Source organism: Berghia stephanieae, chromosome 12, assembly GCF_034508935.2.
Source record: "Berghia stephanieae isolate SIO BIC M18660-M18661 chromosome 12, UCSD_Bste_1.3, whole genome shotgun sequence".
Classification (NCBI taxonomy): Eukaryota; Metazoa; Mollusca; class Gastropoda; order Nudibranchia; family Aeolidiidae; genus Berghia; species Berghia stephanieae.
The window spans coordinates 18232695-18257345 of record NC_088371.1 but is presented as its reverse complement, the minus strand read 5'-3'; the positions used below and the strand labels follow the sequence as shown (position 1 = coordinate 18257345).

The following is a 24651-nucleotide window of genomic DNA, read 5'->3' as shown; positions in this document are numbered from 1 at the left end:
ATGACATTCTTCGGTTGGACCTCGGGTGAGGTCCGGTAGCTGGTAGAAGACAGAAGTCACGTACGCTTTACATGTCGACTTATGTTTAATATAACACCAATAGACATAGATAGATATGAAGATTATTTATTATTATATATCATCTATTCATTATCATACTCATCATCATATTATTTTATTATTATTTTATATTATTATTATCATTAATTATTATATATTATTATCATATTAGTATTATATTATTATTATCTTAATTATATATTATTATTATATCTTTATTAATTATCTAATTATCATTACTATTTTATTACTCATCTTATATCATCATCACTTCATCTCTCACTCACTCTATCTTATCATCATTATCATCAATATCTTTGAATATATTCTATATATTATATCTATCTTATTGACATTATAAACCAGTCATCAAAGGTTTTGGGGTTTTTTCTCCACTTCAGAGACTTTCAATACACACTTTAACATACTGACATCGATTCAGTACCAAATCCCTACTCTCCCTCATTAAATAAAAAATATGATTAATCTTAAGAATATGCGAAACCCCCCTCTCCCCAGTCGGAACCTACCCTTCCCCCCCCCCCCCCCCCCCCCCCCCCCCGCCCCCCATCCATCTCGGTCTTTCCGCACAACAGCCCCTCCCTGCCCTCGTATTTTTTTAGTCATGGTAGCAACTCACCCAATCAAGCTGGTGTCTATTCGAGCAGTTAACAATTAAAACCCTAAGTGGTAAATGTACTCAAGCAATATTGTTGTCATCTTCCAGCCACTCACCAACGTATTATCATCTATTATTATTATTAATATTGTTATTAGTATTATTATTATTATTATTATTAGTAGTAGTAGTAGTGGTAGTAGTAGTAGTAGTAGTAGTAGTAGTAGTAGTAGTAGTAGTAGTAGTAGTAGTAGTAGTAGTAGTAGTAGTAGTGATGGTAGTAGTAATGGTAGTAATAGTAGTAGTTGTATTAGTAGTAGTAGTAGTAGTAGTAGTAGTAGTAGTAGTAGTAGTAGTAGTAGTAGTAGTAGTAGTAGTAGTAGTAGTAGTAGTAGTAGTAGTAGAGTAGTAGTAGTTAGTAGTAGTAGTAGTAGTAGTAGTAGTAGTAGTAGTAATAGTAGTAGTAGTAGTAGTAGTGTAGTAGTAGTAGTAGTAGTAGTAGTATGTAGTAGTAGTAGTAGTAAGTAGTAGTAGTAGTAGTATAGTAGTAGTAGTAGTAGTAGTAGTAGTAGTAGTAGTAGCGTAGTAGTAGTAGTAGTAGTAGTAGTAGTAGTAGTAGTAGTAGTAGTAGTAGTAGTAGTAGTAGTAGTAGTAGTAGCGTAGTAGTAGTAATAGTATTAGTAGTATCAATATTATTGTTATCATCATTATCACTAAGATTTTAATCATTATTGTTATTATTATCATTTTTATCGTTATTATTGATATCATTGCGATTATCATCAATAATATTTTCTTTTATTATTATTATAATTACTTTAAAGATTTGTGCTTGGCTAAGGTGTGATCGCCGTGTAATTATATGCAGGTCTGACATCTGAGCGTTATTAATTAAGGGTATAGATTAATATTGCTGTGATGGACAGCATTTTGTGTCATTTAAAAAAAATTCCATTACAACAATGAGCCCATAATAAATTGTAAATGTTGCTGCTCGTAGCTCGAAGAAAAAAATCACAATTTTGAAATTGAATGTAAACCTCAATTTAATTACGAAAGCAGATAGATTGGATGTGTCGGGTTTCCCCTTTATCAAGATGAATGAAACATTACAGATGATGAATGAGATGATGTGATCATCTCATTCATCTGTTGTGTTTCATTCATCCTGTTTGTTGATAAAAGGGAAACCCGAAACGTCCATTCTATCTGTTTTCGTAATTAAATTGAAGCTTACATTCAATTTCACATTGTTATGTATCCATAATAAACTGGTTTATCAGACTTCCAAACCGGTTCACGTCGGGTGTGAGACCATCAAAAATCTTTAAATATCCCCATTTCCTTTTTATTCAGAAATTGGATTTTAAAACTTGAGCTTTAAAATTGATCTTTATATAGGGCAATATCCACTAAATGTGCTCAAAGCGCTTTACAAGGGGTCCCTGGTCAACAGCAACATTTAACATGTAGGACGGGGCATGACGCCTGTTAGGCGATATTACAATTTTTCGGACAAAGACAACGCTGTTAACGGCCAGGTACTCATTTTACACCTGAGTACGGTGAGAGAATGTGAGTAAAAAGCCGTTTCCAAGGACCCAACTATGCACCGAGCGCGATGCTCGAATCCAGGACCTTCCGATCCGAAAAAAGCGAGTGTCATACCACTAGACCACATAGCCGCACTATTGCGTTAATGTTTGGGAAAACATTACGTTTGTAAAGAAAGAAAAAATAACACTAAAAAAAAAGGTTGCACACATCCGGTATTATACAATTTTCCCTTCCAATTTCTATTTTTGGAGCATTCCATGTCATGAACATTTCATTTCAAACCAATTTGTTGATGTGTCTAATTTGATAATATGTTATTTCTTTATAGTCAAGGCAGGCTAATCCAATTATTTTATTATGTATGAGTAGAAACCCAATCTAACTCTAACTCATGCATATTGAATTCTTTCATTTCATCTTCTAGACCAATAATAATAATAATAATAATAATAATAATAATAATAATAATAATTATTATTATTATTATTATTATTATTATTATTATTATTATTAATAATAATAATAATAATAATAATAATAATAATAATAATAATGATGATGATAATAATAATAATAATAATAATAATAATAATGATGATGATAATAATAATAATAATAATAATAATGATAATAATAATAATAATAATAATAAATAATAATAATAATTAATAATAATAATAATAATAATAATAATAATAATAATAATAATAATAATAATAATAATATAATAATAATAATAATAATAATAATAATAATAATAATAATAATATGCAAGCAATGTGTGAGTGTCATGTAAATGACATCTGAAAAAAATTAGGAGCAAATATATTATGTGACCCACCATCTCAAAACGGTATCATGTCGAGATGAATACAGAAAGAAAGAAAGAAAGAAAGAAACTTAAATATAGCGCAATATCCACTAAACGTGCATAAATCACTTTACAAGGTGTCCCTTAGCCAACAACAACGTTTAACAGGTAGTACGAGACTTGTCGCATGTAAGGCGATTTTTTTTTTCTGACAGAGACAATGCTGATCGGTACTAATGTTTCACCTGAGTACGACGTGAGAATGTGACTCAACAATGCACAGCCCAGAGCCAGACTCGAACCCAGGACCTTCCAATTCAAAGACGAGTGGCATACATACCACAAGACCACATAGCCACACAATAAGGCCAATAAGAGTGGGTTTACAATTGAAATGTCACGAAATACGAACTTTGTTTCTTTTGAATGAAAGAACTTGTATTATTCAAGCCCTCTCATTGGAAAACTCTGTCATTTCTTAGTAAATAAGTAATCGTTGAATAATGATTTGAAAGCGTTGAATAAAAATTTTATTCAACGATTGCAAAATATTTTTCCACATTTTATTGGTGTGAAATTAGGTGTAAAAACAGCTGATTGGTAATTAAAAATAATCATTTGGTGCCCATGAATACAAATCCAACGTTTTTAGTTTTGGGTCAAATTGTCATTCAAGCAGAAGAGGGAAGATACAAATTATGGTGAATAAAAGTACTAATACCATGCCATTTGTTTACAAAATATCTAATAATCCTACTTGGGGGGGGGGGGGGGGGGGGTTGAATAAACGATTTTTTTTCATTTCTTTGTAGTTATTAGACTCGTTATATTTTTATCGTGCAATAACACATTATCGGAAGCTCGTTGTGTTATTGGGCACGATAAAAATAACTCGTTTAATAAATACAAAGAGATGAAAGAATCGTACATTATTATTATTCCACCCCTCTCCCTAAATAGTAACGCGTAATGATATCATATTCACAATAATAGTATGTGACGTCAGATTATAATCAATCGTTTAATTTGACTAAAAAATATGATTCTTTAAAAATAAGCATTATTTAAGTGTTTTTGAACATGTCTTTTATTCAAAGATGACGAAATCGGAATTGATTGATCTAGAATTAAATTATTTCTTACACTTCTTGCGTTTCGGAATTCGAACTTTGTTCCCAACGCGTACTCGCAACTCGTCAAAAAGGCAAGAGTGTAAGAATCGTAATAAATTATTCCTCAAAATATAGAATGTAAATTAACCCCAAGTTTCAATAGGGAAGAAGCGAGTGGTGTCAAAATACTGGTTCCAATCTCATTGGAAGTGTAAAACCAGTGGAGGACTGGATACATACATTTTGTAAAATTATGATCTTCTGGTTTCAGAATGATGACATCTTATTTTCTAGTCTAAATAATATATGTGACCCCTCGTCTCAAAACGGTATTAAGTCGGGATGATTAAGATGCTGAAAATGGAATTTGTAGCAATAAATATCATGCTTAAGTTGAGTTTATATGCTGTATAGAGGAAACGGAATATCATATTTTACTGTGCTAAATACCAACGTTTCATATTTTTGACCGATTTAACTATAATTTGACTTTTTAGCTTCTGGTCCATACCGACATAATACCGTTTTGAGACGAGGGGTCACATATACTGGTCGTCAATAAAGGCCATCCATCCATTTTCGCTCTTATACGTCTCGTAATCCTAAGAATTTGCCTATACGCCCTGCTACTAAAACAGTTCTGCCACCTCTTGATTCAATATTTAACTTATTCGTTATTAGTCCTCCGAAGGACTGGTTACATACACACTTCTAAGAATTTTTGAACCGGAAGAGTATAAGGTGTGACTCAACGTCGCGACTTCTCTTCCCTATTATGGACTTAGTTGTCATGAACAATATTTTGCGTTGGTTTGAAAGAAATTCCATTACAATAAATGAGTCCATAATAATTCGGGTTATCAGACCTGCAAATAAAAAAAGAGCTTTTATATAGCGCAATATCCACTAAATGTGTTCAAAGTGCTTTAAAAGGGGTCCCTGACCAACAGCAACACGTAACATAAACAACGAGACATAACGCCTTTTCGGCGATAATATAATTTTTTTTTCGACAGAGACAACGCTAGGTACTCATTTTACGCCTGAGTACGGTGAGAGAATGTGAGTAAAGAGTCTTTTCCAAGGACTCAACTGAGGCTCGAACCAAGGGCCTTCCGATCCGAAAGCGAGTGTCATACCACAAAACGACACAGCCGCTCAAATAAGTACACATCGAATTCGGTCCGTCCGGACTTTCTACGGATTCGATACTTAATCCCAGATTTAATGGCATAGAGTGCCGCATAGTATGCCTAAGTCTGTATCCAATTCTGCCATTCCCTGGGGGCGTCCAGAATTCAATGGTGGTATGAATCGAATACTCTTTTTCTATCACTACTTGAGTTCGATGTACAAGATCTTTATGGAATGGCAGACATGGGCAGTTGATTAAAGCTCGGAGTAGTCCGTGGCAGTTGGCAAATGAGATTTATCTCCCTTGGGGATTAATTGTTGGTGTGAGACGTTTGGATATAATATTTTATGACCTGGTTGGGGAGGTGTGTCTGTGTGTGTGCGTGTGTGTGTGTGTGTGTGTGTGTGTGCGTGTGTGTGTGTGAGTGTTTCTTTGATTAGGTGTGGGACTCTGTATGCGAGTTTTAGTTATTTCTTTATGATAAATCTATGACGATTTTCGTGGTTGATATTCGACGATTAGCGGCTGTTAGAAGACTTGGGGTGGGGGGGGGGGTGAGAGGGGGGGGGGGAGGCTTATTGTGCGGACAATAGGAAATAATTTTAAACTGTCAAAAGAACAAGTTGCTTCGCCATAACTAATCTCATAGTAAAAACGATAGCGGATGGGGGGGGGGGGGGGGGAATAACCACGCCCGTCCTTAAACGTTCCAATACTGAAAACAGACGATAATCACGTGGTCACGGATCATTGTTTTGTTCCTAATAACATCCCCGGTTCCTGTCAGAGTCAGACTTGTTGGATCCAAGGGATGTCACCCAGGATTCGATTGGAGACGATTGGTACAATTATTCCCCTTTTGCACGACAAAAGGGAGACAACTCGTTGAAATTTGGACAAAGGAATTAGCCGTATTGGAACTCAGCTGTCTTTGGCAAAATCAGTACAAGAATGACGTCAACATCTTTTGAGGAGAGAAGGAAGGTTGGCGGAGTAGAAGGCCGGGGAGTGGGGGGGGGGGGGGGGGGGGGGGAGTAGTGATAGGTCAAGTGATAGACTCTTTTTATTCATATATGGTCCACCTCCACAAACTGGTATTGTGTCGGAAAAGAGATGTGAATAAAAAGAAAAAAAAACTTGAGCACCATATCCACATAACGTGCTCAAAGTGCTTTACAAGGGTAGGAGGTTAAATATTTTTTTTTTTCATTTAAAAAAAAAACTGAGCTTTAATATCGTGCTCAAAGCGCTTTACAAATTCAACGTCAAAAGAAACTACATTTATTATTCTCCTCAACAGAGAGTATGAATCCGACTCAAGTTTCATCAATTTGACTGTGGATTGAATCTTAACCATCGAGTTTGGCCTGATATACACCGTTTGGAGTCGACGGGTCACAATTTGGTAATTCTTTTAATTTTCTCTCTCTCTCTCTCTCTCTCTCTCTCTCTCTCTCTCTCTCTCTCTCTCTCTCTCTCATTCTTTCTTTCTTCTTTTCTTTCTCTGTCTATCTGGATGTGGTCTTGTCGTATGACACTCGCCTTCGGATTGGAAGTTCCTGGGTTCGAGTCCCACTCTTAGTGACGCTTAGTTTGGTCCTAGGAAAACGCTCTTTATTCACATAATCCCATTGTATTTAAGTGTAAAATTAGTACCTGCCCATTAATAACGTTGTTCTGATGAAAAAAAATTGATGTATCACTTAAAGTCGTCAGGTCTCCTCCTACATATTAAGTGTTGCTGTTGGCTAGAGACCCTTTGTAAAACGCTTTGAACACCTTTAGTGGATATTGCGGTCTATAAAAGCTCAAGAATTGGAGGGGGTTGGGGGTTGGGGGTTTTTTGTGTCAAACCTAAGACTTCTCTGGTGGAATAACAGAAGGACTCAAAAATATTCGCGCCCAGATTATGACTCGAACCAGGGACTTACTGATCAAAATATGAGTGTCATACCGCTAGACCACATGGTCGCAAATCTTGCTCTGTTGATAAAATCAACATAATATTATGTTTTGGCTGGAGTTAAATCGAATCCCTGTTTGTAGAGGGTTAGTATTGGAAATTGGAAATTTCAAATCGCAAGTCTTTTCTTATCGATTCCTGACATAAAAAAGAAAACTTATTTTTATCGGACTGGGGAGAAATATTTGGCGTGATATTTTATGCCAGATTGTAACCAGATAGTTTGATTTAGTATTCAGGTTTCCGATTCCAGAAACTGGAATTGGTTCGGGATTTTTGTTTTGTTTTGTTTTGGTGTTTGTCTGTTTTGTCTATAAATTCATTTTTCAGCCCCGAGGTCACTCCGACAAAACGTTGTTTTGAAATGGTGGATCACAAATATTATGAGAGTTGGGTTAAATTTATATTGTTTAACTGTAATTTATTTAAGAGATACGAACTGGAGAGATAAAGGAATCCAACAACGACTTCCGGAGACGATCAGAAGATCAGGAAGGTTGGTGAGCCATGATCTCCAAAGTCTGTCTCAGATCCGGCACCGCTTTAATGATTCTATATAGCAGAAGAGAATGAATGCAGTAACAAACCAAAAACAAAAACAAAACAAAAACCGGACGTTTCCAATTTCTAATCCTGTTAACTTTAAATCTATTTTTGGAATTCTTCTTTGGCCACGATAAAATACTATAATAACGTGGGTCACATTTTTGTGAAGATGATGGAAACGATATAAAAATCGTTAGCAAGTAACTACAGCTAAATGTAAAGCAATGCGAGTAGTTGATAAAATAGTATAATAGTATATATGTATATATATATATATATATATATATATATATATATATATATATATTTGGTGGTGTTTCATTCATCCTGTTTTGTTGATAAAGGGGAAACCCGAAACGTTCATTTGATCTGTTTTTGTAATTAAATTGAAGCTTACATTCAATTCCACATTATTATTTGTGACTAGAATAGAAAGTTGCCCGTCTTCTCGACCAACAAATGACCGATCGGGATAGAGTCTAGAATATTCCATTTTTCTAGCATTGTTACACAATTTTCAATGCAAAGCAGAAATCACATCGAATTTATTTCTAAAGATAAAATAAATGGCCGCCAAAAACCCCTGACTTGAATGTAATGGGATACAGCATTTGGTCAATGATGTCCAGCATGGTCTATCTGAGTCGTGCAGCACAAAAGCAGATTTAACTCTCTCCTTACCAGCTATTTTTAGAATTTCCCCCGAAAATTCACACCCACCCGACACAAAATAGACTTTTCCTAATCAAACAAAAAAAAGTAACAAGTGTATTCTATACAGAATGTTTTCCAGCAAAATGATGTCTACAAAACAATGTTTAGTATTTATAGCTGTTATCAAAGCATTTCTTTACATTTTGTGATGTACAAGAAAAATCAGAATGAGAAAATTGTAGGTTGCATTGTAACGAATGTGACGATTTTCCTATGGGTGGTAAAGAAAGGGTTAAAAGAGTCAATTCAAAATGCAGGAGATTGAATCACTATTCAAGACATTAGAAAGTCAATTGAATTCCGGGGAATGTGTCTATAGATAGTGTGGAGTTGACGGCACTCAAGTCTGTTATTGCTTTTTGTTATACGCGCTTATTAGTAATTCTCACTAAACTGTATTAACGGGCGGTTTGGGTCTTTTCCAAAAAAAATTTAATTACCAATATTGGGCGGTTTTAATCATTCTGTATCATCAATATAGGTTAAAAAACAACATTTATGGTGAAAAATTTTAATTATCTGTATTGATACCCATTTTGCGACCTAATTTGGGGTCTGACATCAAAAAATATAACAATCTTGTGGCAAACGTTCCAAAAAAACTAATGAAGGAATGACCTCCATATTCTTCCCTCTTGTCAACATTGTACTATAGTGTGTCACCATAGAGAGATTTTACGGCTTTAGCTTATGGAATTTTTATAAGAACATAACAAAGTTGAGAATCAAAATGTTATGACAAAATTGACGTTAAAAATTCAGAATTAGGATTATAATTCAAAATTCACATATCTTATCAATAAAATCTCTCTATGGTGACACAATACATTATCTCTGTGATAACTGTGGAAATTTTCAGACAATTTCATTGAATAGATTCAGAGAAACGTTTGACACAGTATCCCATACCCTTAGAAATATGACATTTTGAGAAAATAGCAAAATAGCTTCCCGTTTTTCACACTTTTCTTACTATCTGTACCATTTTCGACTGTGTTTTTCATGCCTTTATAGTCTACTTTAAGAATTTGGACTTCAATTATATTATTTCTAGGGTAATAAAATATCAATTTCCACCAAAATCTCAAAATCAATTTTTCGAAGGATTTTCCTAATAATTAGACCCAAACCGCCCCTTAACCAGACTATAAAAGTTCATGGTTACACAGAGTTTGTGTGTTGGTCCGTTATACTTCCGGATGGCAATGTTTTGAGCTTCTTAGCCAAGCGCATACTTTCAACGTTTCAATTAAATGGTTTGATTGGGTAGAATTTCAAAATTGCATGATTTAAAGTACAAAGGTTCTAAACTTTTCTAGTCTATTTTTCTCGCGGCCGATATTTATATTGAATGAAGGTGCCACTAATCAGCTCTCTTTTATTGATTTTAGACCTTCAGTTGGGTAATTAGTTCTCAGTAAATTCTCTCAATCTGATCATAAACGTTTTTGATTACACAAACTTTTGTTTGTTAGTATGCACGACCTATCTGGAAGGCAGATCAGGTGAGTAGTTCGCTTGAACGCATACCATCAATTGATGCTATGCGTTTAGGTAAAATATTTCCACATAGCCGCATATTGGTTCACATGGGTTCCATTTGATGTAGGAAACAACCAGTTGAGTCTCCGGCTATGCGGTTTTGTGGTATGACACTCGCTTTCGGATCGTAAGGTCCTGGGTTCGAGCCTCGCTCGGCGCATAGTTGAGTCCTTGGAAAAGACTCTTTACTCACATTCGTGAAAAAGAATCTTTGTCTATTTTTAAACGTTCGCTTAAAACATATCTGTTTCGATTTTAGTAGATGATATGAGAAGCAAGATAGGTCTGGTTTGTGTTGTGTTTGTGTTTTGTGTGTGTGCTTGTGTGTGTATGAATGAGTATGTTTCAGCCAAAGTTATTTATAATTTAAGCGCTTAGAGTCAGGTGTCTCGGAGTTATAGCGCTATATAAGTTGTCAGCATTATCATTATTAATTATTTTTAAAATATTTTATAAACTTCTAATAAGCAAACATCTTTTGATTGTTTGTTTTTATTTTTTTCTCTTTTTCTTTTCTTCATGTTTTTATCTGTGAATGCATTGGGGATTTTTTTTGTGTGTGTAACACAAATCGGATTTTAAAATACGTATAATATATTAGTTTAGCCTTTTTATTTATAAGAAAAATTTTGCTTTTTCATTCTCAATCCTTTGGCTGGGAAAATCTTCTCAATGCATGGCCCGAAGAACTGATTTCAACAACACAAAGAAACATCCAATTAATAACAATTAAAAAAAAAAATTATATTCCCTTTATACATCCCATAGGAGAATTTGTCTCTAGGGTCTATTCCAAGGGAAGACTGGAATAACTCAGGCATCAACCGCAGTGCAGCGCCGCAAATTGAGCTAAGGCGAGGTGACTTGCTCAAGGCTACACAGCGCAGCAGCGGCGGGTGATCGAACTCGGTACCGTTCGGGTACGAAGCAAAAACTGTACCGCTGAGCCACTCTGCCCCTGCCTCGGCACCTTAACCCTCTCCTTACCAACTATAGGAAAATCGTCACATTTATTGTTACGATGCAACAAACATTTTTCTCATTCAAATTCTCTTGTACATCAAAAAATTTAAAGAAAATGAACAGTGTGTTGTAGGGCATATTTTGCTAAAGAAACTATGTATCGCAAGCATTTTACTGCTATTGTTTCTGAGTGATAAAAAATCTAGTTTTACGTTAGTTGTATTTGAATTTTTGGTGAAAATCCTGAAAATGGCTGGTTAGGAGAGGGTTAACTCACATGATGACATTCAAAAGCTAAACATTGATGTACAACTCTAAAAATGTCGATTTCCAGGAGCTAGTTCACCCCGACACAATACCGCTTTCAGACCGTGGGTCACATTTGTAGTGAATGAATAATAGTAAAATAGACAGTTTTCTGTTTTCTCCACCTTTTTCGACAATTTATTTAACCTTTTGAATTCAAATTCTCCCCTTGAAAACAAACCAAACAATTTTAGCAATTTTACAGTTCGGTTCACCAAACTTCTAGATAACAAGCAAACATCTTTTGTTTTGTTTTGTTTTTTTCTTTCCTTTTTTTCCCTCTAAATGCAATGAAAAAAGTGGGTGTTTTTTTTTGTTTAACACAAATCAGCTTTTAAAATACGTAATAATATATATTAGATTAGCCTTTTTTATTTATATGAAAAATTCTGCCTTTTCATTCTCAAATCCTTTGGCTGGGATAATCTTCTCAGTGAACATGGCCTGGGGTTTCGGATTACAATTGGAGATTGAAAATCGATCTTGTGATGAATTGTGACCAACCGTATCACAGCGGTATTATGTCAGGGTGAATCGAACCGTAGCCATCGTTAATTTATAGAGATAGTTCGAAGATGACGTCACTCATGTCTTTGTTATTGTTTTTTTTGCCATCCGCGTTCATGAGTACTTCTCACTAAACTGTATTAACCAGACTATAAACCTTCATGGTTACACACAGTTTTGTGTGTTGGCCAGTTTTACTTCCGGATGGCAATATTGTGAACTTCTTAGCCAAGTGCATACTATCGTCGCCTTCGTAAAGTTATGGCCTGACACTGACCAAAAAATGACGTCAAAATGTCATTCTTTGGCCACAAAAGAAAACAAATCGTGAGTTGTATTCAATAGTTCAACCAATGAAATAACTTGTATCCATGAGCTCTACTAACGACAACTCACTAGGCGGTGCAAAAAACAAATAATGACGTCAAAATGCCAGTCTTTTTGGGGTTTCAGTGTCAGGCTATAGATAGTTCGAAGATGACGTCACTCAGGCCTTTGTTATTGTTTTTGCCATCCGCGTTTGTGAGTTGTTCTCACTAAACTGTATTAACCTGACTATAAACGTTCATGGTTACACAGAGTTTGTGTGTTGGTCCGTTATACTTCCGGATGGCAATGTTGTGAACTCCTTGGCCAAGCGCATTCTATCTATAACTTAACGATGGCTACGATCAAACACGGGAAAGTAAGTTTAGAAATAGAATGGGGGGGGGCAGACTTTGGGTCTTTTCCAATGTTAGTAATTATATTTATTTTCTACCATAAAGATAGAAATTGACCCCAAGTTTAATCTCGATGGTCGGCAGATCAAAACCTCTGAAGCCCAGATTTTCACGAAAGACGTAATGATGACGTAATTTTAAATCTCTCTTGCTTCTGCTATCAAATAATGAAAATCTTTCTAGTCTATTCTTTTTAAAAACAGGGTTGGGGATCAACATTTTACCCTGCCTAAAGCCAATGATAAATTTTTTATCATCGAGCACAGAATTACCGGCAAATTTATACTCCAATGCAGTATCACAGACATGCCAACTACATGCTACGAAAAATTCGTAAAAATACGAATTTTTGGCTTCAACAGCAGAAATGAATAGACATTTTTGACTCAATGCAATGTTATAGCTGCCAACGAGTACGATAAAATCGTACTTAGTACGATTTGGCCAATCTAGAAAAATAAAAAAATTAAAAAAAAAAAAAAAGAAGAAGAAAATCTGATAAAAATTAGTAAAATTAGCCTCAGTAATCTGCTTCTGTCACCACCTCCCCATCACTTATGCCTACCCAGTATGATGATAAAGGTAAGCTTCTCTTAGTATTACAGTTCTAACCATTCTAGTACTTACGTACATTAATAAATATGCCATTTTAAGACATGAATTGGGCGTCCGCGCCGCACTGCGTATAATAATTCGTTTTTGCATTTTGAAAAGTTGGCAGCTATGCAATGTGTTAAAAAGAAACCTTTGGTGCCACAAAACATCTATTCAGGGTATTGAAGACAGATTTAATACTGATAAGGGTAAAATATTGATTTGTAAATCTAATTATAGGCACTTCTATTTCTTCCCTCTGAAAACTACGAATTTTGATCATGTCAAGTCGGAGGTCTGAGTATCATAATAAGTATAGCAGATGACCTCCTGTTCAAATAGCCTTAATATCTCTGCAAACATCGCTGGTTCTCCAATAGTCTATTCAAATAATAAATTAAAATGAGCTTTTATATAGCGCAATATCCACTAAATGTGCTCAAAGCGCTTTACAATAGGTCCCTGGCCAACAGCAACATTTAACATTTAGGACGGGACATGACGCCTGTTAGGCAATGTTATAATTTTTTCGGACAGAGACAACGCTGTTAACGGCCAGGTACTCATTTTACACCTGAGTGCGGTGAGAGGTTGTGAATAAAGAGCCTTCTCCAAGGACTCAACTATGCGCCGAGCGAGGCTCGAACCCAGGACCTTCCGATCCGAAAGCGAGAGTAAATATGGCAGGTCATCTGAAAAATAAATCCTTTCGACCTCAAACAGATCGATGAGAGGAAATCAAATTAGACTACATATATTTGTAGATCTGGCAACCCAAATTGCTATGGGGCCCATTACTGTTGTGGAAATCGTCTCAAACCAACGCAAGACATCACTGTCCATTACAACATGCCCATAATTGCATTCAGTTATGTTATCAGACCTACGTCGATAGCAATACGCTTCAACAGTCGTGACGTCACTTCCCTCGTAATGACGCATGGTAACCTAGTAACTGGCTCTAAACTATCGGAACAATGGCGGACGCCATCTAAAAACCTCGCACACACACACACACACACACACACACACACATACACACACACACACACACACACGCACACACTTTAGATGACCTCATCTAAAAAGATGTAGATGAAACATTTTCAGATTTTTTATTTACCGGTAGTCAACAATTCATCAACAAGTGTAAAGCAACATTTTTAAAGCAATTGTAAATATTTGCAACCAAGTGGATTTCATCAGATCTTTGTAAATCAATTGTTGTCAACACTCAACATATCATCTCCATCTACTCAAAGGTCTAGTCCATCAGATGACGTCTTGGACCAGTTGATTCCAATGGCAATCGGGCGACCTCAGACAAGGAAGAAGCTTTGCTGGCCAACTAACATCGCGGAGGTTGGTTGTGTTGGACCCGCGATCTCAAGTAGTCGGTGAGAGAGAGCTCTAATGATGACTAGGGCAGATTAGGTTAGAGACGATTTTTTGGGATTGTGGATAGATCATGCGGTAGAGTCACACTCTCACTGGCCAGGCGGAGTTGTCGTACAGTAAGTTCGCGGGTTCAAACCCCCATCACCGCCGCGAAAAACTTATATTCTCTATTGTCTTCTGGCAGTTTCCTACTCACAACACGTGAAAAGCAACATTTGTCCAGCAATTGTAAATTATTATATCAACCAAGTGGATTTCATCAGATCTTTGTAAATCAATTGTCAACAGTCAACATGTCATCTCCATGTGGTAACTCAAAGGTCTAGTCCATCAGATGATGTCTTGGACCAGTTGATTCCAATGGCAATCGGGCGGACCTCAGACAAGGTAGAAAAAAAATAAATACAAGAAAGGCAAGCTGCTGGTCGAAAGGGTGACAGTGATCGTAAAAAGTAAATCTGATTCCGACGCTGCGCAATTAGGCCACTTTACACTTATTATGCCACTCGACTCAGGTGTAAATGAGTACTTTGCTTAGGTAGTGATGGATATTGCCTAATTTGGCGACTGGGTACAGTTTTGAAATGGAAATAGTATATTTATCATACGGCCTGCACAGACACTCACACACACACACACACACACACACACACACACACACACTTTCAGCACCCAAGCATACAACCAAATGCAGACAAACACAACAAACACATAATATATAGAAACACACACAATAAAACAATTACACACAATCAAAAACATTCAGATATAAACACACACTCATACACACACTCACACACACACACTCACACACACTCACTCACACACAATCACACTCACACACACACACACACACACACACACACACACACACACACTATGAATGATTTACGCTCGACTTTTAATTTCCTGATCCGAGATTTAAGTCGTTTTAAACATGTCTGAACTGTCCAGTGTGTCTGATCCAAGTAAACCGATAGACGGGACTCTCTCTCTCTCTCTCTCTCTCTCTCTCTCTCTCTCTCACACACACACACACACACACACGCACACACACACTTTCTTTCTTTCTTTCTCTCTCTGTGTCGCTCTCTCTCTCTCTTTCTCTCTCTCTCTCTCTCTCTTTCTCTCTCTCTCTCTATCTATCTATCTATCTATTTATCTATATGTCTATCGATCTGTCTATCTATCTCTCATACATACAAACATTTCTCACACAAACACACACACATACTCTCTCTCACACACACACACACACACACACACACGCACACACACACACTTTCTTTCTTTCTTTCTCTCTCTGTGTCGCTCTCTCTCTCTTTCTCTCTCTCTCTCTCTCTCTCTCTCTCTCTCTGTCTATCTATCTATTTATCTATATGTCTATCGATCTGTCTATCTATCTCTCATACATACAAACATTTCTCACACAAACACACACACATACTCTCTCTCTCTCTCTCTCTCTCTCTCTCTCTCTCTATCTATCTATCTATCTATCTATCTATCTCTGACTCTCTCTCTTTCTTCCTCTCATTCGCTCTCTCTCTCTCTCTCTCTCTCTCTTTCTTTCTCTCTTTCTTCCTCTCATTCGCTCTCTCTCTCTCTCTCTCTCTCTCTCTCTCTCTCTCTCTCTCTCCCCTCTTTTTTTCCTTCCTTTCTCTATTTCTCTCTCTTCCCTCCCCCCCTCTCTCTCTCTCTCTCTCTCTCTCTCTCTCTCTCATTCTCTCTCTCTCTTTCTTTATGCCATGCGTGCCCCAGATACCGACAACCTCAAGACCTCTTCTGAAGATTGGTCTAACGTCTTAACCCCCTGGCCATCTTTATCCGCCCCCCTTTTTAAAATCTTTTTTTTTTTTTTACAAAACTAAAACACTGGTGACCAGCAGATGCTGTGAGGGACAAAACACCAAATTATCAATTAATAGCTTGGGGCTAGTGCTCATCCTTATGGGGAGCCGTAGCAAAATAATGAGAGACTAGAATAAATATTCTGGTCTGAAGACTTTGAGGACACCGGAAGTCTGTAGTCTAATTTGATTTCCTCTCATCGATCTGTTTGAGGTCGAAAGGATTTATTTTTCAGATGACCTGCCATATTTACTTTCGCTTTCGGATCGGAAGGTCCTGGGTTCGAGCCTCGCTCGGCGCATAGTTGAGTTCTTGGAAAAGGCTCTTTACTCACATGCTTTTACCGTACTCAAGTGTAAAATGAGTACTTGACTATTAACAACGTTGTCTGTGTCCGGGAAAAAAATTGTAATGTCGCCTAACAGGCGTCATGTCTCGTACTGCGTGGTAAGTGTTTCTGTTGGTTAGGTACCCTTTGTAAAACGCTTTCTTTGAGCACATATACATTTATTGCGCTCAAGTTTTGTTGGGTTTTAAAGTCATCCTTTTTCTGGTCCTTGATGTACTAATGTCTTTGTTTTCAGTATGGTAGTTGGAGTGAGCCATTCAAAATGTAGACAAAACATTGAGAGAAAATGTGAAACGCATAGACTAATATCACATGCCATAATATTGAAACGATACAAAACAAAAACAAAACCGACGTTGGCCTTCTTGATTTATTGTCGATATATTTTGTTTTGATTCTCATTCTTTTTTTTTCTTCTAATTATCTCACCGCTTGGATGTTTTCTTCTCTCTCTCTCTCTCTCTCTCTCTCTCTCTCTCTCTCTCTCTCTCTCTCTCTCTCTCTTTCTCTCTCTCTCTTCTCTCTCTCTCTTCTCTCTCTCTCTATCTCTATCTATCTATCTCTCTCACTCTCTCTCACTCTCTCTCTCTCTCTCTCACTCTCTCTCTCTCTTTTTTATTTATTTTTTGTCTACCTCCCCAATTCTTAATTTCCACGCTTTTTTGTTTTTTTATTCGAACGATTCCATTTACTACCCCACGATACCCCCACCCCTTCGTTCGCCGCACTCACTCATTTCATGAAAGGGCCAGGGGAGGTAAGTTTGTTTTGGGTTTGTTTGTTTTGTTTTGTTTTTGTTTCCAAACAACAGAATATTTCATCTGTACAGAGACGGACGTTCTGAAAATATCGCATTTCTATTGGGGGGCTGCGATCCAATTCATTTCTCCTTACATTGCATGGAAATGGCGGGATATAATTATTTTTATTATGTTGCTGTTCGTGGCGCTGAATTGCGGCCAATGGATTATGATTTCGCTCTTCCCTTTTGGAAGACGCCCTATAGAATAACGAAATGAATAATAAAGATGTTTTTTGTTTGTGGGGGGTTATTTTTATTTGCTTGTTTATTATGTAAAAAGAAATAAATGAAATTGGGTTGTTTTTTGGGGTTTTTTTTTTTTTTACATTTCTTGAGTCAATGCAGAGATCACAGTATTATAGACGGATCGTTATTGGATTTTCCCGCTTTAATATAGGCTCTATAGCAATTCTACATAGCATAGCCATGACGATGTTGTATTTTATACATTGGAAATAGAAACCAGTGGGAGAGGAAATAGGAAGAAGACGATGGAAGTGGATTGGACCGTAGCCATCGTTATGTTATAGCCTGATACTGAAATCCAAAAGGTCTGGCAGTTTGACGTCATTATTTGGTTTTTGCACCGTCTAGTGAGTTGTCGTTAGTAGAGAAACAAGTTATTTCATTGGCCGAACTATTGAATACAATTCACGATTTGTTTTCTTTTGTGGCAAAAGACTGGCATTTTGACGTCATTTTTTGGTCAGTATCAGGCCATAACTTTACGAAGGCCACGATTGGTCACACCCTCAGAAAGAGTGATTCCACTATAACAAATAAAGTATTGGACTGGAACCCTTAGGTCAAAAAGATCAAGGGGTAGGCCACGAGGAACATGGTGAAGAATTAAAGAATCTGATATCCATAAAAGTGATAAGACATGGAACGAGTTTTTAAAAAGTTAGCTCAGTATAAAGAAGGATGGAAACTATTTGTCTGTGGCCTATACCTTGACCCAGGGTTAAAAAGGCAATGATGATATTGGTAATAATACAATGACATTAAATCAAGCATTTGTCTGTGACTTACTTATAGGTTCCAAGTTCGCGTCCGACAGTAGACGGTGCTAAGTCGAGACCTGAGTAGAAAAGGCTCTTTGTTTACATTTTTTCGCGATGACTGGATGTTATAGATAGTATGCGCTTGACTAAGAAGCTCATAACATTGCCATCCGGAAGTATAACGGACCAACACACATAACTGTGTGTATCCATGAACGTTTATAGTTAGGTTAATACAGTTCAATGAGCATTACTCATAAACGCGGATGGCAAAAAAACAATAACAGAGACCTGAGTTACGTCATCTTCGAACTATCTATAGGCAGAGATGTCAACTTGAAATTTTCAAAAATTCGTAGTTTCCAGGGCAAAAAAAAAAGAAAAGAAAAATTAACTTTACATAGCATAGAAATAAACAATTAAAATTAAAAATTAAATTGAGCGAGGCTCGAACCCGGGACCTTCCGATCCGAAAGTGAGTGTCATACCACAAGACCACATAGTCGCACCCTTTATTTTTTTATACTAGAAAACGTTGAATTCAAATGATAATTGATTAACAAAATCAAAATATTTGATGTGTGGCTCATCATGATCCAAAAATGGTCCAAAGTCCTGAATATAGTTTCTAAGGCGTGTGTGTGACACCTCTTGAGATCTCCTCGTCTGATGTATGTTTGTGTATCGATCTTAAACACTTGACGCCGAACTCAAGCGCGCTTCGGTCTTAAGCACTTCTCCTACTTTCTCTGACCTGTTTTCTTTTCTATACAATTTCTCCGTGATTAAGTAGCCTCAAATTCCTTGACTCGGCGTTAAAATCCATATCCTAATTACAGTTAACAAATAATGCTATTACAATCGAGGAGGTTCTTTCTCAACACAATCAAATCGAATTTTTTATATAATAATTGATGACCGAGATTCCTTTTCCCACACACACACACTTGGCCCAGATTTTTACCTTTATCTTTTTACTATTAACACAAAGAAAACAGTAGATCAACCCCCCCCCCCCCCCCCCCCCCCCCCCCCCCCCCCCCCCCCCAACATCCCCACTCCCCTCTTTTCAAATAATTCCAATCGTCAAGGGAGAGAACCGAATAAAACTAAAAACTGACCTTATTTGTTGCAGTTTTCCCATTTCACACTGAAGTATGCTTCAGCTAGGGCGCTTAAATAATCTATATAGTGTTGAAAGCGCCTTTCTTTTTACTATTAACACAAAGAAAACAGTAGATCAACCCCCCCCCCCCCTTCCTCCATCCCCCCCCCTTCCTCCATCCCCCCCCCCCCTTCTCCAACCCCCCCCCCCCCCCCCCCCCCCCCCCCAAACTTCCCCACTCCCCTCTTTTCAAATAATTCCAATCGTCAAGGGAGAGAACCGAATAAAACTAAAAACTGACCTTATTTGTTGCAGTTTTCCCATTTCACACTGAAGTACGCTTCAACTAGGGCGCTTAAATAATCTAAATAGTGTTGAAAGCGCCGTTAAATTCCTAAAAACCACAACAACGCTGCAAATATAATCATTCTGCACTCTACTCCAACATCTTTTTTTTTTTCGTTTGTTTGTTTGTTTCGTTTTGTTTGTTTTGTTGGGTGTTTTTTTTTTTTGCTATGTTTTTTGTTTGTTTGTTGAGTGCTGTTTTTTTCTTTCTAAATAATCCCTAGTGCAGTCGAATTTTATTTTAAGATCATTTATAAGAGCATTTATATAGAGCAATATCCACTATAAGTACTCAAAGCGCTTTACAAGGGGTCCCTGGCCAACAGCAACACTTAAAATGTAGGACGGGACATGACGCCTGTTTGTTAAGCGATATTACAATTTTTTCGGACAGAGACAACGCTGTTAACGGCCAGGTAGGTACTCATTTTACACCTGAGTACGGTGAGAGAAAGTGAGTAAAGAGCCTTTTCAAAGGGCTCAACGATGCGCCGAGCGATTTAAAAAACAACAACAAAACTCTTTCGGTCTATTTCATTATGAGAGAGAGAGAGAGAGAGAGAGAGAGAGAGAGAGAGAGAGAGAGAGAGAGAGAGAGAGAAAGAAACAAACATAAAAACAGATCGACGGCAGAGAAATGAATGAAATATTCGGGATTTCCTCTCTGTATGAAAATTTTGGATCTTGGAATGTTAACAAAAAGAAGCATTCATTGACTCACTCAACCCTAACACCGACTATATCCGTAGTTTACCCAGGGTTACTTTTACCGCATGCCTATTTATACTATTACATTTTTCTGAGACAAATTATAGGCGTAGTATCAAATCTAAGCTTTTTAGTTTTTGCTTGTTAATGAAAGTTGAATGAAACTATGTATGTACATGCTCATTTTAATCAATTTTTTTCCAATTTTGAAAAGTAGCAAAAATCTTTAGGATTGAGTGAGTTAAGGAGTGTCAAATTGAGTGGAATATTAAATAACAAGGAATAAACTTTGGTGCGTAAATGAAAACAACAACATATTATTATTATTATTATTATTATTATTATTATTATTATTATTATTATTATTATTATTATTATTATTATTATTATTATTATTATTATTATTATTATCATGTCGCTTTGACTTTGAGACGATATGTTACAATAGGTAATAGGCTTCAACATTTGTGACGTCACTTTCCTCATAATGACGCATACTAACTTAGTAACTGGTTCTAAACTATCGGAACAATGGTGGACGCCCTTATGAATTACTTCTCCGACGAGCATAAAAGTGTATCCATAGGAAAAAAAAACCATAAATCTGATCATTTTTTACTTTTATACATTCTGATCACATGACATGTGAAAAATGTTCTAGCAAGCATAAAGAATAAAAAGTACCAATTTTTTTTTTTAGAACCAAGCTGCTGGTTGCTGGGCGGACTATTGAATCCAAATGGTAAATCAGTTGTCAGCGAGTTATCTCCCTCTACGGAAATAGAATGCCAGTAAGTTGGAGATTTTGTCTTCTTTCCTTTTTGTTTTTTTGTTTTGTTTTTTTTTTTTGTTGTTGTTGTTTTTTGTTTGTTTGTTGTTTTTTTTGTCGGTTTTTTAATGTTTTTTTTTGTTTTTGTTTTTGTTTTGTTTTGTTTTTGGAATTTATTTTTTTTGGTTTGTTTTTTGTTGGGTTTTTTTTGTTTTTGTTGTTTGTTTGTTTTTTGTTTCTTTTTGTCTGTTTGTTTTGTTGGGGTTTTTTAAAATTATTATCTGAGGCGGGGGGAGGTAATGCCTTGGTGTTCACTTTTATTTTATCCTCGTGTTATTTCTTGTTGTTTTTCTTGTCCTAATGAAAAGACTCTGGGTTATTTCCGAGGCTTTTAACAGCCAGACAAACTTGGTGAATTGGGCGGGGAATCTAAACAGGGATAAAAAAGACCATTTGGCAGTTGACGGGACGGCTTGATTAAATGTCCGATGGGGGGTGAAAGGAGGATTGGATGACTGACCAGTGTACAGTCTGAAATAGACGGGAGTGTTTTGTGTGGAAATGGACGGCGATTACAGACAGCGTTGGTCACTTTAAGGGTGACCATTAGATGTGATTTGTGATTGGCTGTTGTTGTTGTTGTTGTTGTTAGTTGCGGCTTTGGTGTTGTGAGGAAAGGAGAAGGAATTGTTGGAAGAGTGGGAGAGGATAGGAGAGGAGGCAGAGATTACGCTTGTGTCCGGTTTTATTTTTCTTAACTAGATTCCATTTGCTTACTTGTTCCATTAACGGCCAAACTTATTTGTAGATATTTTTATTTTGTTTGTTTGTTATTGTTTTTGGCGGGGTTTTTTTGGGGGTCTTTTGTTTGTTTTGTTTTTTTTGTTTTTTTTGTTTTTCTTTTTTGTTTTTTTTTTTTTTGTTTTTTTTTGGGGGGGGGGGGGTTTGCTTTGTTTTTTTTTCTTTCACGAATTCCCTTCCGTTATTTATTTCGGGTAGACTAGATGAAACCCCATGTGGCGTTCGTGGCTCATCTTTTAGCAGAGTCAAGGGATGTAAGTATGGCCAGTCCCCGGAAAGGGGCGAGGCGATTATAGACAGCGTTGGTTACAATGATGTGGTCACTAGATGTTATTTGTGATTGAATGCTGGTGTTGATGAAGATGGAGTGAAAGGGGGGTTGGGGGAGGGGGGAGTGTGATTGCTTGTGTGTCCAGTTTAGTTTTGTTTTTAAATTCCACAATTTACTTGCTGTAAATAGATGTAACCTCGACTCTCTCCTTACCGATTATTTTCAATATTTTATTTTCCAAAAAATTGCAGGCTTACCCAGCAGAACATTTGATTTTTAAAACTTTAAAAAGCTCTCTGCAAAACAGCTTTATGTTTTTATTAACTAAACAACGATCATTCTTCAAAGTTTGTTTGATGTACAAAATAAATCTGAATCAGAAACAATTATATTGCGTCGTAACAAACGTGGCGATTTTGCTGTAGGTGGTAAGGAGAGGATTAATGGCCGATCTCTATCAGTCTATTTCATTGTTTGTGTGTGTGTGTGTGTGTGTGGGTGGGTGGGTGGGTGGATGGGTGTGTGTGGGGGGCACAGAAGACTAGGTATTCTCTATGGTGGGGTGTGTGTGTGGGTGGGTGGGTGTGAGAGAGAGAGAGAGAGAGAGAGAGAGAGAGAGAGAGAGAGAGAGGTGGAATGGCCAACATTTGGTTAGACTTAACAAAACCGACAGTGGCGTCGATGGCAAATCATGTAGCATAGTCAAGCAGCGTAACCATGGTAAGTGAATGGATTGGTATCAAGAATTACACAAATTCTGACCCGAGCTTCGTGCACGTTACACGTATTAGACGTAGCCATCATTAACTTATAGGCTGGCACCGTGGACTCTCATTCCAAGACAAAGACAGAAAGCATGTTGGAAAACAGATATAGGGGGATAGAAGACACAGTAAGTACCTCCCTGCCCACGATGGGAGATCAGGAACACCATCCATTCTTTTTGCTTTTGTACATTTTCAATCTTCTCATGGCCAGGTACTCATTCACACCTAATTAAAGTGGGTTTAATCGTAGCCATCGTTAAGCTCCGGCCTGACACTGAAACCCAAAAGAACACTGTCATTTTGATGTCATTATTTGTTTTTTGCACCACCTAGTGAGTTGTCGTTAGCAGTGCTCATGGAAACAAGTGGTCCCATTGGTTGAACTATTGAATACAACTCACGATTTGTTATCTTTTGTGGCCAAAGACTGGCATTTCGACGTCATTTTTTGGTCCGTGTCAGCTTAGCCATCGTTATGTTATAGCCTGACACTGAAATCCAAAAGGACTGGCATTTTGACGTCATTATTTGGTTTTGGCACCGCCTAGTGAGTTGTCGTTAGTAGAGCTCACGAAAACAAGTTATTTCATTGGTTGAACTATTGAATACAACTCACGAATTGTTTTCTTTTGTGGCAAAAGACTGGCATTTTGACGTCATTTTTTTGGTCAGTGTCAGGCCATAACTTTAGCTACGGTCAGTGACGGGCTACGATATCAAACTCGATACTCTTTGGTTACGAAAAAAGACCATACAGCTATGTAACACTACCCTGTAACCATTATTGTACGTACTAATGAGTACCTGGCCGTTAACAGCGTTGTCCCTGTCGGAAAAAAATGTAATATCTCCTAACAAGTGCCATGTCTCGTTCTACACTTTACGTGTTGCTGTTGACCCTTTGTAAAGCGCTTTGAGCACGTTTAGTGGATATTGCGCTATATAAAAAGCTCAATTTAAAAAAAAATTATATGAATTATCGCAATACCCGTCTCATTGCTTAACAGTTAAGTACTCATTGATAATTGAGTCAAGTAGAAAACTTACGTGTACATGTCGGTAACTGATTCTTGTCCCCTGGCAAAGGTCAAATTCTAAAATACTTTTTTTGTTTCGCAATGTTCCCAAAAATCTGGCCCGTTTTAACATTTTATTTCTTTAAAATCATTGCTCTTCTATTTACCATGACGTCACATCCATCGGACCACGTGATCTGGCTCTCGACTAGTGGCGACATCTAGTGAATTCTGTCCTTTTCTGGGGGGTTTTTTCACGAAAGAGTTTGAGAGTACTAGACGGGAATCCACTTAACACACTGTTTAGGTCTATT

At 36.9% G+C, this 24651-nt stretch overlaps 1 protein-coding gene across 1 annotated transcript in view; it reads left to right on the top strand.

Annotated features, from left to right (window-relative positions):
• LOC144957844 (green-sensitive opsin-4-like) overlaps positions 1 to 24651 on the top strand; it is a 260802-nt gene that overhangs the window by 206013 nt on the left and 30138 nt on the right. The window contains exons 6-7 of the mRNA XM_078889315.1: positions 6595 to 6699; positions 21414 to 21504. The gene's annotated coding sequence lies outside the window, so the exon portion shown is untranslated. The remainder of the gene's footprint in view (positions 1 to 6594; positions 6700 to 21413; positions 21505 to 24651) is intronic.